This window comes from Calypte anna, chromosome 11 (genome assembly GCF_003957555.1).
Source record: "Calypte anna isolate BGI_N300 chromosome 11, bCalAnn1_v1.p, whole genome shotgun sequence".
Taxonomy (NCBI): Eukaryota; Metazoa; Chordata; class Aves; order Apodiformes; family Trochilidae; genus Calypte; species Calypte anna.
In genome coordinates this window covers 17119183-17130889 of record NC_044257.1, presented here as the reverse complement: position 1 = coordinate 17130889, position 11707 = coordinate 17119183, and positions in this window count along the sequence as shown.

The following is an 11707-nucleotide window of genomic DNA, read 5'->3' as shown; positions in this document are numbered from 1 at the left end:
TCTGCCACAGCCACTGGGCTGGATAGCTCTCATGTAGCAGTCACCCAAGAAATGGGTTTAGTGTCTAAGGAGCAAAACTCAGGAAGGTAATAAAGTGACTTAAAAATTCTCTTTTTCACTGTGTTTAGCACCTCCCCAAAATCTGTTTATCTGGGGGAGGATGGAATTTCATGTTTTCCAGTGTACAGACTCACCAAGGTTAAACCCTTGTCTTGCTGGAGGCCAACTTCTGTGGGGTAACACTGATTTACACCTGCCAGGAGTGAATCCTCTGAATCCAACCAGCCAGCTTCTTCAGATCCTCGAGAAGAAGAAACCCAACAAAAATTAAAAATAAGAAATAAAGAAGTAAATATATAAAACCAAGAGATAAAACGACACACGGGAGAAGAACCAACTCCCCCATCCACCCAAAATCAAAGCTCAGGGCCAAAAAGCAAGGGTATCATTTAGGGGCAGATGAAAGAACATGGAAGTTCAGCATGATGTCATGGCTGTTTATGCAGTTAAATCCCTTTTTATCATACCCCAGACACATAATGACTTTCTAAGGCTCCCACTGGACGGATGGTCCGTCTCTGTAATAAATGTTGACAAGTTTTATATAAAACTGTATATCATTTCCAATTCCCAGTGCAGCCATTTGAACCTGTGATTAATAACCTCGCAAATCTTATCTGTTTGAAAATAAGAGGAGCTGGGTTTGTTTCCTTCAGATTAGGGTTCAGGGCTTTAACAACAGGAAAATAGCCTGCTGAGATCACTCTGGTTTTCATGGCACAGAGGAGTGAAAAGCAAGAAAATAGAATTTAAAAATACGTTAAACATTCATATCACAAAGCAAATAAGATACTTCACGAGTCGTGATAACATTGATTCATGGAAGTCTGCAACCAAACAATTGTTTTATATCAGGCAGAATAACTGTGAACAGAGAGATAGGCACTTGTACATTTAAATTAAAACACTAATTGGCTGATAAGATGTACCATGGAAGAATAATATCCAGACCCAAACTCCTTGGTGGGTTGTCAAACTGAAATGACAAAGCTTTAGGCAAAGATAGAGAGCAAAATGGGGCAAGAATTTGGGATTCTTGTTTGGCCTGGGTAGAGCTGATACTCAGAATTAGCAGCAAAAGGGAGGGGAAAAAAAAATAATAATAATAATAATAATTTTAAAATCCCACTTCTACATTGCTCCAGTCTTTCCCTGATGTCTGAAAAATACCCAGAATTTTCTTGTGAGAATAAACTGCTCAGGGACAAGAATAAATGAAAAAGTAGAGCTAAAATGATACAGGTAAAGGAGCTGAGTGGAGTAAACCACTGACTAGGGAAATTTCCTCTAAAATCCACTTTGAATCTGCTTAGAGCACGATATGTAAAGCATTCCCAGCACGGTTTGGGAGAAGGACAGCAAGGTGGAACCCCAACAACTTCATCCTGAGCTTCCCAATCTCTCCATTAGCCCTTTGCACCTGCAACCAAGGCCACAAAAGATGATGAAAACTCTTGGCACCTCCTTTCCCCCAAAGAAAATACAATGAAAAAATGAAAAGAAATTATCTAATCTCTGGTTTTCCCCTGGAAAAAAAAATATAAAGGTGGATTCAACTGAACTATGTCCTGCTCCTTTGGTTTTCAGCTCACCAGTACAGTGACATTTTTCCGATGAAATCAGGCGCCTCCTGCCAAGATTTTAATTTATTTTTGAAACGTAGCTTTCTGTCCAGAATTGTCAGCAGATTTTCTCTTAAAATATTTTAGAGTTATTGGAGTATTAAAAAGAATAATTACCTTGCCTTTGACTTCCACACAGTGGGCTGCTCAGAGAGGTTGGAGATAAGCACCGAGAGCCGAGCGCGCTCTTTAATTACTTCTCCTTCCTAGAAAATTTTTTGTCTGTCTTTAATTTTATGGCATTTCCAGGCAACACAAGGGCAGGGAAGAAACCAGGAATTTCTCCTTATGCTTTTTGTTAAGTGAAAAAATCAAGGGTCATCAATAATTCACCTAAGCGAGGAAAAGATGGAACTGGAAAATGAGGCGGATCGTGGAGAAAATGGAATAATCTCTGGAGAAAAAGCAATTTATCCCTGCACTGACAGATGGATGTAGACATGGGGATTTTGGTACAACACTCATCTAACAGGAGGAACCTCCCCAAGCCTGGACCCAACCAGGTTAACACATTCCTCAGGGGAAAAAAATTGAAGAATTTTGGTTAGTAAATAAAAATGGAATCGCTTATTTTAATTCTTCTTTTAAAGTGTTGGTTCTCAAACACTGGCCCCATCTTGCTAGCCCAGGGAATGCTCAGTAACCCCCAGATTTCTCTCACACTGATGGAAATTTTCTGTGTTGTGACAGGAAAAAAATGTCAATTAAAAAAGTGGTGGAAAGAGTTAACAGAATCAATGTATCTTGATGGGCTTTTGGGATGAGAAAAAATACCATATTCCAAATCATTTAGAGACAACATTAGATACTTGGGAACAAATGTAGCATTGATGTTCTAGTTCTTCCTCTTGCAGATTCTATGTTGTCTAACAGGTATATATTTAGTATATTAAGAATATAAGAATATTAAGAATATATAATATTAAGAAAAAACAAACCCATTCTGGTCAAGAGCATTAAGGCAGATATGTAAATCTGAATTATTTTCACTGCCATATATCACTTCAGAACATGGAGAACCTTAGGTAAAAATAAATTCCAGGACAAGGCCAAGTCAAAAAGTCAGTACAAAATATTCCAAATATTATTTGCTTGATCGTCATGATAGGACCAGAATCATCCTTTTTGGCATCACAGACAGCTGATAATACTCAGCTGGGGCAAGGCTGGAGGAATAAATATAATTTATCTCTAATGCAAACGTATAAAATGAAGGAATCAAATGTGTTTGTCCACAAGAGGTCTCTAGAGCCCTATTTAATCACAGGATATTTCCATGTTTTCCTCTTCTGCTTTGAAAGAAGACTGGTTACCCTGGGGGCTCTGGGAAAAGTGTCAAGTCCTTTTTTAATACTTTTTAACTGGAAAACTCTAATATGCTGGAGGTTTTTTGCAAAAGATGCTGTCCTAACAAATGAGTAGTCAAGTTAGCAACTTGCTGAAATAATGGGAATTCCCTACAAGCTGTGGCCCTTTCTAGATTGACCCAGTTTGTAAGAGCTTGCACAGCTTTACTATGAAAGCATTAAAATCAATTTTGATAAATATTTGTCCTGATCTTGCAGACCTCGTATAGTAACTACATTTTGATTGGGAACAATCAGAAATCAAGTGAAATTATGTTTTGATTGCATAAATCCCAAGTACTTCTGCTTTAGTTAGTTACTGACTAGGAAGCAGAAGAATTCCCAGATACTTCTAGATGTAAATCCCATTCCAAGAAGATTTTGTAGAACAAATATATTCTGAAAGTGTTTATAGATGATTATGGAGAATCTATGCTCACAATTTGACAAAAAAAAAAAAAGATTATGTTTCTTTCTGTTGTTCTAAAGAGTAAGTTGTAAAATTTTGGCCAGTCCTGCCCTTTACATTCTGGGGGATTTCCCCTCAGTTCAGGAAAGATGTCGAGGTCCTGGAGCAGGTCCAAAGGAGGGCAACCAGGCTGGTGAAGGGACTTGAGCACAGATCCTATGAGGAGAGGCTGAGGGAGCTGGGGGTGTTCAGACTGGAGAAGAGGAGGCTCAGGGGAGACCTCATCACTCTCTACAACTCCCTGAAAGGAGGTTGGAGCCAGGGGGGGGTTGGGCTCTTTTGCCAAACGACTTTCAACAAGACAAGAGGGCAGGGTCTCAAGTTGTGCCAGGGGAGGTTTAGGTTGGAGATTAGAAAGAATTTCTTTCTGGAGAGGGTGATCAGGCATTGGAATGGGCTGCCCAGGGAAGTAGTGGATTCTCCGTGTCTGGAGATCTTTCCAAAGAGCCTGGATGTGGCACTCAGTGCCATGGTCTAGCAACCGCAATGGTGGTTCAAGGGTTGGACTCGATGATCTCTGAGGTCCCTTCCAACCCAGCCAATTCTATGATTCTATGATTCTATGATTTTTTTTCTTCAGTGTCAGTAACTGCTCTGCTGAGCACAGGAACAAAACCCAGTCTATAGATTTAATTCCCACAAAACAGAATCACAGAATAAAAGAATGGCTTAGGTTGGAAGATTTACTATTACTATTTAGAGATTACTGTTTACTATTTATTTTCAAATAATTATTTACTTATACATTACTTTATTATACTTATAAATAATTATTTATTATTCTTATAAATTATTTACTATTTATTTTCATTTACTCCAACCTCCAAGAAGAATTTCTTCCTAGGATCCAGCCTAAATAGATCCTCTTACTGGAGAGCTGGAGCATCCTCAGCACTTGGCAATTTCTTTTATCACCCTGCAACCAAAGACTGGAGCAGAAGACACCAATTAACCAGCTCAGTTAATGGCAGCAGAGATGTTTTTTGGAGGTCTTGACTTTCCTGCATTAATCCCAGTGACTGAGATTTGCAGAGGGTATGAACAGAGAACACGAAGAGAAGACACAAGCTACAAAATGCTGAATTAACCAAGTTTTACCAAACACTTCTGAAAATCCCAGCGACCATTTTCAGCTTGGCCAGCTGCTGTTAAGTCTCACCAGAGGATGTCAGGAGGACAGGAGAATCCTGCTCCAGGAGTTTTAAAGAGGAATAAAATAATTTTTTACCTCTTCAAACACGTTTCACCAGATCCCCGTTGGCTGCCATAAGCAGGGCATAAATCTCCATAGCTAATACCTTTGCATATTCTTCCTTGAAACCCCCTTTTTTTTTTTTTTTTTTTTCCTTGCTTCCTTTACCAAAAAAGGAAACTTTTCCCTGAAAAATAAACACTGTGTGCCTGGGAGCTCAGCACCCCCAGGTCTCAGAGTCGGATCTCAGCACAGACTTCCTCAGATCATGGCCCCATGGAGCCTTCCCGAAGACAGCAGCCCCCAGAAGATCTGGGCTTTGAACAATGAATGCCTTAAGTGTGGTTTTCTACTTTTTTTTACTTTTTTCTTTTTTCTTCTTTCTTTTTTTCCTCCTGATTTGTGGACCATTAAAAACGTTCCAGCGGGGACACAGGATACCTTTTAAAATATGGAGATTTCTGTGTAGCATATGTGAACTCTTCTTCCTTACTCCCCTTTCATGGAGCCCCAGGGAGCCACTGGAAATGCTGGCCCTGGGAGATCAAACAAGCTCAAGCTCTGTGAATCAGACAGGAGAAACAAATTGGAGAGACAAAGTCCTCCCGGAAACACCCTCTGGAGTCGTTTGGGAAGACAAATTGGAAGTCCAGGTCCCAGCAGACTGAAAGGGGAGAGACAGCAAAACCATCCCCACCTCCTGAAAGGAGAAAGCAGTGATGTGAAGTCAGCAAAGAGGCAGCCAGGGTGATGCTTTCCTCTGGGACAACAATTCCCATGGATGTAGAGACATTCCCAAAGAGTGGCTGCTAGGTTAAGGCACCTCCAGCTAATGTGGAAGGCAACAAAGACATCCTGGTGTTTTGCTCCTCCTGACACAATTTGTCCATGGATTTGCACAAAATTATCCAGGGTTCTTGTTCCTCAGTTGCTGAATTAATAAAGTGCCATAAATTGTATTGTTTTCTATGAAATACTGCTAAATAATGCTAAGAAATCACATTTAAATCATATGACTGGTGTGAGAGAGGAAAGGTTTCAATAAAATAAGTGCAGAAAAGAAGATCCATGTAGTGATTAGACAATTTTCCCTTGAGACAGACCTAGCCAAGTCCTGGTAAAAGAGGGCGAAGAGTCCCAGCTCCCCAAGAAGCTCAGAAAGCCTGAGGGAGAATGAAGAAATTGGTCTTCATCATTCAGCTTCTCCCAGTTATAGAAGAGCCTCAAACATCAGCAGAGCTATTCTGTGGTCCAGCACTTCCCAAATATTCCACAAGCCTTTGAAGGGCTTAGTCTTGGAGAGTCAGGATCTAAGAGTTGAAACCAATTTCCATAACCACTTCCCTCAATTAGGGATTCTGGTTATATCAGGACTGGCTTGGCCATGGGAATCTAAGTGTTTTGGAGATCCTAAGGGTGAATGCAGAGTCTGAATCTCCTTGTGAGCATCACTCCAGGCCTGACTGTTTGCAAGCACAACTGGACACTTTCTGCAAGCTTTGCCACAGTCTTCTTTTCTCTCTAAGACAAATGTAAAAGCATGGAAATTATGTTTAAGGAACATTTTATCCATAGCTCGTTAAACTCAGGGATAACTGAGCTAATCATGACTCATTTCAGTGCTTTTTCAGCATTTCCAGAATACCAGATTAATCAGGAATGAGGTGCTCCACTCAATACCCAGATAATGCTGATTGTGTTGCTTGAGCTGACCCAGTTGTGGCTCTGACCCCAAAGAGCAGCAGAGATTTGAAGAGAAAACTCTGGTATCATCATCATGGCATCTTCACATTGGATAATAAAACTGAGGATTCCTCCTAGCCACTGGGCTCTTCACAATCCAAAGCAATAATTTCCTCCCCATAGCATGCAATACAACTGCTAAAACACTTCACCCCATAAAGTTTTCCCTTCTTACTGGGGGTGATTGCACAGCATTTACAAGACTCAGCACACATTGGGTATCTACAGGGGGTGCTACCTTGTTTTCTTCATGAGTTTAATTTCTTTTTCACACTTTCCCTTCCTTCTTCATCTCTCCTGCTCCACATCCCACCCCAAAATGAGTAAAAGCTGCTGCAGGTTTGGGCAGAGCTCCTGAGAGGCTGGCAAGGCCCATGGGAAGCTGTGACAAACGTGGAGCAAACTCTTGGGTTTAACATTTAAAGAATGCTGCTATAGAATTGGCCAGACAGTTTCTTCCCCAGAGTTTTCCCGTGGGTAAAAGACAGACTGGAGCTCTTCCTTCCCATGAAAAGCTCTTTGATCTCCCTTGATTAAATGCTTTATGAATTTGGGGAGCTGAGCCTAATTGGCTCTGATGGCTCAGGGCTCTTCCCCATCCTCCAAACTTCTCTCACTCTGTTGGTTTTTGTTCTGAAAGCCTGACACAACACCCAGTTGTATTAAGTGCAGGACACATCAAGAGGAGCAAATTTATGGTTTGGAGGAAATCTTATTACAGAGCATTTAAAATACTCCTTCTTCATTATGGAAAGCATTTTGGGTGGCTCTTTTGTCTGAAAGGGAATCAAACCCCACGTTGTCAGAAAGCTGCCTGACATGTACATTTAATTAATTATCAATTGCTCCACAGCAAGGATCAGCTGCAGAAGGATCAGTCCTATCTGATGGGACTCCTGGGCTGCTTGAACCAAACATTATGTCACCTCTCCTGTCACAGCTGAGGGTTGCCAGCCCAGGAGATCATGTCAGGAGAGCAGAACATTTCATCCCCATCCCTGGGATGCACAGATACATCTTAGCTTGACCTTCACCCTCAGCATCTCTTATTTTCTCACCTCCCCCTGAGTTACAACCCTTGCTCCCAGCTCTTGTTTTGGTGCAGAGAGGATGGCAAACAGGGCTGGATCTGCAAAATCCCTTATTTTTTTAATCAAATAGAGGAAGGTAAACATTCCTGGCATTATGGTTTTATCAGCTTATAAAAAGAAGCCTACATGCCTTAGGATAACAGCAGGAACAAGGCTGGGAAAGGAAACATTGGGATCTGGATGCTTTAGGACAGACAACCAGCAGTGCAGTGCAGTTTGTAACCCCAGAGCTTTTCCCATTCCTCATCTCTGCAACAGGCTGTTCAATATTCTTAAATTTTTAGGGTCTTTAATTGATTTTTTTTAATCCCTTGTTGATTTATTCACCAGTCCTCACTTGAAGGCCATACAGGATTGAGAACAAATGGAACAAAGAGTGGAATTTCAAAAGGAAGGTTTAGAAAGTTAATTGAAAAATGCCAGCTATCAAGTGTGCATAATTTGGGTGGCTTTGCAGAAGGAAAATTTCCAAGAAAAAGAGTGACAGGAGTAAAAACCATCATTGTCTCCTTGCTTGGAGAGTTCCTACTTTCCTGGCCTTTAAAGCAGAGAAAAAATAGGAACTAATAGGAATATCATTTTTAACCTGTACAAATATCTAAGTCAGGTCCCAGTTGTCCTCAGGGTCACTTTTTCACTGCTTAGAGATGCTTACACAATCCTGGCTGTGCTGGTGCTTGGCACCATGCCTTCAACCATGACAGAGCTCTTGGTCCTGCCTTGACACTCTGGCTTTCTGGACAGGGAAATGTTTATCCTGATATAGAACTGCACAGTCCTGTCTGGATTTTTTGTATCCTATCCCTCTTGCCATGAGATCTGACCAAACCCAGCCTCAACCAACTCTAGATTTGATGATTTCATTCCTCCTGAAAAAGTTATCCACCCTTTTCACAGGTTCTCAGCATATTCAGCTGCCCACAACACCACTTTTTCTGCACCATGCAGAATGTAGATCTGTCCCTTCAAGGGGCACACAGGATGAAACCAAAGGCCTTTCATCCTTTTTCCCATCCTTTTCTTCATCCCATCCCAAAGCATCCATACATCCTGACACAGGGAAGCTGGCTGGGTTTGGTGAACAAAGTCACATCAGGGTTAAAACCCTCAGCAGCTGTAGTGAGACAGGACCAGGTGCCCTGAGTTATTGATGAGTGGGTGTGGGTTCACCTGTGTCTGGCCTCCCTCCTGAGTATGTGCAGGAGCAGGGGGCCAATAAGAGAGCAGCTGACACCCACGGAGAGGGCTCTCACTCTTCAGTGAGGATGGAGAAGCCCACAGCTCGAGGAGCCCCAGGAGCAGGCAAGAAGGGGTAGATCCCGAGGCCTCAGGAACAGCCCTAGGACATTGTCCAGGAATGGGCTAAACCCCAAGGCCTCAGGAGCAGCCCTAGGAGCAAGAAGGGCTCTTCCCGCTACAAGCAGCTGTGCTGAGGTTGGTTTGCTTATGAAATTCTCCATTTTTAATGCTTAGAGGCACCACTTTAAGGCTCCTGTCATCATCTGGGGCTGTTTTCTCCTTGTGTGGGTGGTTTTTTCACCAATGCTGGAGTCCATGCTTTGGCAGAGGTTGGCTAAAAGCCCCTTTTCAGCCCTATTTTGAAAAGTGAAACTTTAAAGGGACATGGGCAGTAGTTAGTACTCACAATTGAATCTTAATTAGCTTTTTATAAAGCCAGTTTTATGGGGGAAGCTCTCTACATGCTGCAGAAGGTTCCACCACAATCATTAGAACTAGAAATTTACAACATATTTTAGGAAAAGACAAGCAGATGACAAAAAAAAAAAAAAAAAGTTGGGAGCCCCAGATGTGCCCCTGAATGGGGAAAACAGTCACTTGGCCACATAGCAAAGACATTTCCAGTTGGTTGAGTCTCTTCAGACAAGTAATAGCATTTTATAGAGGTAAAACGTCTCTCCATCATGCCCCAGCCCCTCACACCCATCAACATCTTCCTCCTTCAGCAAATCATTTTTCTAAAAACTTTAGGCACCAGAAGTCCCTCATCAGTCCCAGAAGTCACTGGGGATGTGACAAGGACTTCAGCCATGAAGTTTCTGGTGCACAGGGACATTTCTAAGTTGCTTTGACCAAAGGATTTGGGGTTAGCACTTAAGACATGCAATCTCACCTACAGCAACCAAGCAATGTAGGTGACCACTCCTCCTTTGCCTTCTCTGTCTTCCCTGGAAAATATGAAAAATATGTGAGGGAAGCTGCTGGGATTTATCAGATATGGATCTCCACCTCTCTACTGTGGATTAAAAAGAAAAAAAAACAAAACTCATTCACTTCTCAGCATCTTTGGAAGGTCTCTTGTGCCCAGAGCAGACACCTCAGCTGTCCCCCTCTCCCTGATGTTATTTATAAGTGGACCAAAGAGCTTGTTAGGCTAATTGCTCCTGGAGGGATTTAATTCTATGGAGAAAGCTTGAACAGGGCTCAAATGTTCCAGAGCATTAGCTGCCACTCCTGCCTTTGATTTACACCCCTCATAAAACTTTATGGCCAGATTAGAATGAACTTCACTTGCACTGTGTTTTTAGTAAGTTGTTTCTTTGGGGTTTTTTTTCCTGAATAAAAGCAAAAATCAATGCTGTAACTAATTGCAGCCTCAAGCAGGAAAGGAAAATACCTCAAAAAGGGAGGGGAGGACCCAAAAAGCTCCCTGGAAGGGATCCCTTTGGAGGCCTCAGACACCTGAGCTCTTGGTCTTTATGTTTGGAGAACAGCAATAATAACCCCACCTCCCCCCCAAATTCAGGGAAGGGTAATTTTGGTTGGAGAATGACTGATGTGGCTTTTTATGGTAAAAAAGGGGAGTCAGGGTTCCAGTAAATGGGAGAAGGGAGTGAGTGGTTATCAGTCATTTTGTCTGGAATGTCTTGGAGCCATTTGGCTGCTGAGTTTCTTCTTATGGAGGGAGAAGTCTACTTTGGAAATAACTGGTTGCTTTGCAGAGATAGCTCAGCCATAGAGTGGTTTTGTTAGTGTTTGGGTTTTTTTTTATATATAAATTGCAGAACTCCCTGGGCTACACTTTGCTTCAGCAACTGTAAAGCTGGGCCATAAATCCAAACAGGAAAAAAAAAAAGGGTTTTTTTTTGCTTCCTTCCTTTCAGAAATACAGTGTCACTGAAAATGGCTTTTATACCTGTATGGAGTCACATGAAAAACTGCAAAAAAGAAGGAGAATAAATAAGCCTAGTAAAATATTTACCATTCTAGACATTGGTAGCCAAGGCCAGATTGATGGGAAATGCTTAGTTTGGGGCTGACAGCCTTTAAATGACCTCTTCACAAGGGCCTGAATCTTGAAATTCAACGTGCATGGGAGCTCCAGGGGGATGTGGAAGCATTTTGTGCAAGTATTTTGCCATGTCAGGCACTGGCCCCTTGCCAGCAGCAGGAATTACAGGTGTTCAGGTCCTCCCAGACGTGCAAAATGCAGATGCTGGAAAGCAGCTCATCCCAACAAGGCTCCAGCTGCCTCCCTTCATGCTGAACGAGAGCAGATAATATGCTACATTTCACTTCTGGCCAGGATTTGTCTCCATTTACTGCTTTTTTTTTGCTTTTTTGCTTTTTTTTTCCCCCTCAAAATTAATACTTTTGGGCTGCAGAAGCTTTTCCCAAGATGGATTTTTCCACTGAGAAGGGAGCCACAAGAGAAGGACCACTTCATATAGTCAAAGCGTGGGGCTTGGTAGATTTATTTTAAATTAAATAAGTTATTCCATGTGTCCTGGACACAAGCTCACTATAAACTAATTTGAAATCCAGGGAGAAAACCCCTGGCAGTCAATTTTTCAGTCCTTCAAGCTGAATTACTCTACCAGTAGTTCATCACCTGGCAAATAAACCTGCCAGCTCCAAACTTTATTAATCATTTTCTGTACCCTGCTTGAACTTCTCCAAGCTGAACTCCCCAGTGATTGAATTCTCCATCCACTGGTAGAACACAAAAGAAGAGCAGTGAAGGCTACATCATCATCCTCTGCCTCCTTTGCTGCAAGAACATGAATTTCAGAGACTGAAAGCTCCAGGAGATACCTTCCATTTACCCCATGGCATGTCCAGTTGGAGCCCAGTTTGTACCAGTAAGAAACAACCAGACCAACCTTGCTTCAAGGGGTAGATTTTTTCATTTTTGACCTGTGCAGGGTATATTTTTGCAGCAATTG